This window comes from Etheostoma spectabile, chromosome 15 (assembly GCF_008692095.1).
Source record: "Etheostoma spectabile isolate EspeVRDwgs_2016 chromosome 15, UIUC_Espe_1.0, whole genome shotgun sequence".
NCBI lineage: Eukaryota > Metazoa > Chordata > Actinopteri > Perciformes > Percidae > Etheostoma > Etheostoma spectabile.
Window position 1 is genome coordinate 11755408 of NC_045747.1, and position 2973 is coordinate 11758380.

At 39.8% G+C, this 2973-nt stretch overlaps 1 protein-coding gene and 1 long non-coding RNA gene across 4 annotated transcripts in view; one reads left to right on the forward strand and one right to left on the reverse strand.

Annotated features, from left to right (window-relative positions):
- olfm2a (olfactomedin 2a) overlaps nucleotides 1-2973 on the forward strand; it is a 48268-nt gene that overhangs the window by 38254 nt on the left and 7041 nt on the right. The window lies entirely within an intron of this gene.
- LOC116702766 (uncharacterized) overlaps nucleotides 573-2973 on the reverse strand; it is a 3644-nt gene continuing 1243 nt past the window's right edge. The window contains exons 2-3 of the long non-coding RNA XR_004335249.1: nucleotides 925-1026; nucleotides 573-663 (exon numbers count right to left, since the gene is read on the reverse strand). This is a non-coding gene — a long non-coding RNA (uncharacterized LOC116702766). The remainder of the gene's footprint in view (nucleotides 664-924; nucleotides 1027-2973) is intronic.

Here is a 2973-nt window from a genome sequence, read left to right on the forward strand (position 1 = left end):
TGTCTACATCTAGAAACTAAGCTGAGCGGTGAAGGGAACAACTGACTGGCACATGATCAGACAGAGCGTTCTATGAACGGAATGACACATTTAAAATATTGCTTGATTGCGCAAATTTGATCTTGGGAAGCCAAAATCGTGATTGTGATTAAAATTCGATTAATTGTGCCTAAGACTTTAGGCAGAGTTATAAATCAAGCTTTAGTCAACGCTTTTTTTGTGAATACTCGTGTCAAGTATGATAAGCAAATACATATAATGTCATGCAAAAACATGTACACAACGTAACCCTCTAGCACACCAGCAACCAGATAATACATCTCTGTTTTATTTACAACATTATTGACCTACTCTGCAGTGCATGCAAATTTAATTTCCTGCTAGTGGCTAGTGCAGAAACACACCGACAAACACAGATCAGAAGTAAGTAAAGGCAGGGAGCCAAAACTGCTTGTTGACTCTCAGATCTGCAACTGCATTAATTGGTGGTTTGCTGATTGGCATCTTTCCATTCAGTCTTTTCCAAAACTACACAATACAAACCTAAGAAATAATAAACAGCTTTCACTTACTTGATGGGCAGTGGCAGCTCATTCACAACAGAGTTGTTCTTGGACGCTCCACACCAGCAAACTGGTGAATGAGAGGGTGGATCCTGGGAGCCTGGGAGCAAAAATGTAGAAAACAGTGGGTAAGAATGACACTGATGTTCTCTTGTGAGATGAGATGAGGGTAAACTAAGATGCTGGATTGGCTCTGAGATCCTCATGGATCAGTGAGACATATGAATTCACATATTGCATTCATTCTCACTGACGTTTGCCATTTCCCCTGACAGTCTCTGTCTGCTGCTGTTTCAAGCACACATTCGTACAGACAAAATCCACTAACAAACACATTTTAAAGGGTGCCTGGGAAGCTCACCTGGTTGAGTGTGCAAAGGCTCAGTCCTTGTTGCAGTGGCCGCGGGTTTGGTTACGACTTGCGGCTGTCATCCCATCCTCTCTCCCACTTAACTGACTTAATCTGTCGTATAAATAAAGGTAATCTTTAAAAAAAAAATGCCAACAGAGAAATAGAGAAGTACTGTATGTCTTTATAGCACTTGTTTTATACTGTATGTAAAGAATACGGTTTCTGCATGTTTTGAAATAGTCATAATCAAAATACAGGACAAACTGTATAGTCTATTATGTGTTTAAAGGCACATAATATGTCTGTGTGTGCTTTCCAGTATTGTCAGTGCTGCTCATGTAGCTCATAATAAGAGAGCTTGCAGATTAAATGCAAGTTGAAATCCCTGCTACAGTATGCAGTACAGTAAAACAATATAGTACGTGCTTTGTTTATGTGGATGTATGTGGATGTCTACCCAACATATTTCTCATTCTCAGGTAATACTGTAATAATGATGTTTTCGTATTTCAAAGTACGTAATTAGCTGTTCATTATTATTTCATGTTCATGTTTTTTTACTTTCCGCCATTGGAAAGAACTTCTGAGCTGTCAACATAGCACACTAATCCTGTTAACTATAAATGTGATGAGCTTTCTTGCAGAGAGAAATAACTTTTGGGGGGTTGAAGACAGGTGAAAATGAGGTTAAACCCATCTGCTCCTCTTCAAAAATAGCATATTTATCTGTGAAAATCAGTAAAATCTTGAAGAAAATTTGAAGAAATTTTTCTTAGAAACAACATGAATACTACTTTAAAAGCAAATAATGTTATTTGTTTAATTAATTTGTTTGTGTTGCTGCATTGTAATGCATGTCAATACAATACATGACATAAGCCTCCAGAAATTTGCAAAGAGTGAAATCATCGCCTCTCTGTAACGGTCTCTGAAGTTTTGCAAATATCTTTTTTTTGTATTGGATTGAATTACACAGCGTGGGTGTATGTTTTTGTGTCTTCCCTCTGTATGCGCACTGCTTATAAGACAGCAGTTATCAGAGCCAAGCGTTCCCATCAAAAACAGTCCATGCACAGCCTAATGAGGACACCTGGGGTCAGCGCTATTTCAGCTACACACAAGCGAAAGCCACAAGTTAAAAGACTACATGTCTGTGTATGTGCACTTAACAGCACGATGCATGCTAAGACATCCTCGTTTGAACCCAAATAATGTGTGGGAATTATTTGAGCGGACCAAATCCACAAACGCTCTCCCGGACACAGAAAGCCAAGGTTGTACTAACACAACTGCCCTCTCTTCAAAGAATGTAAAGTAGCCTTGCGGAAAAGCCTCTATTCAGCTTTCAGCAAAGGCAGACTAAATACCATCCTGGGCAGAGTTAGCCCTGAAGGACAGTGGTGTGAGAATGCTCAGAGCGCTAACTTTATAACACCTCATCCCCCTTTGACCTCTCTATCGAACTGACTAAGTTAAGATCAGATATATTGAATTGGGAGGGCACAGTCAGGCATGTATACACTACACACAATCACTTTAGGATTTGGTACAAAGTGAGTAATTACACTGGACAACTGTGACTGATTGAATTCTGGAAAGTATGTGTGTGGAGCATATTATGTGGCCAGAAGAAAGCGTGAAATGCCTAGTGTGTGTGTGTGTGTGTGTGGATCAGTTATCATGGCTCAGAAGATGGAGCAGTCCCAACTGCCACCACAGCCCAGGAGGATGGTGACACTGCATTTGTTTAGACTCAAGGCTGGTGGAGCCGTTTACTGTTAGACATTCATCCAACTATTCCATCTGTAATGCTGTCAAATATGTTTTTAACTGGGGAGGAAAATATATTCTGACCATATATTCCGTGGCCAGCTCATGAAGCATGTGGGAGATGAGTTGGGTGTAGAAAACTGTAGGCTGGACATAAACTAATGGAGTGGGCTGTCAAAGTGTAGGCAAGCAAGGCATTTGGTGCTAAACAGACTTTATGTCATACTGTGACCTTTGAGAATTGGGACTGTTTTTGTTTTTGTTAGGATTGATTTGATTAAATATCTT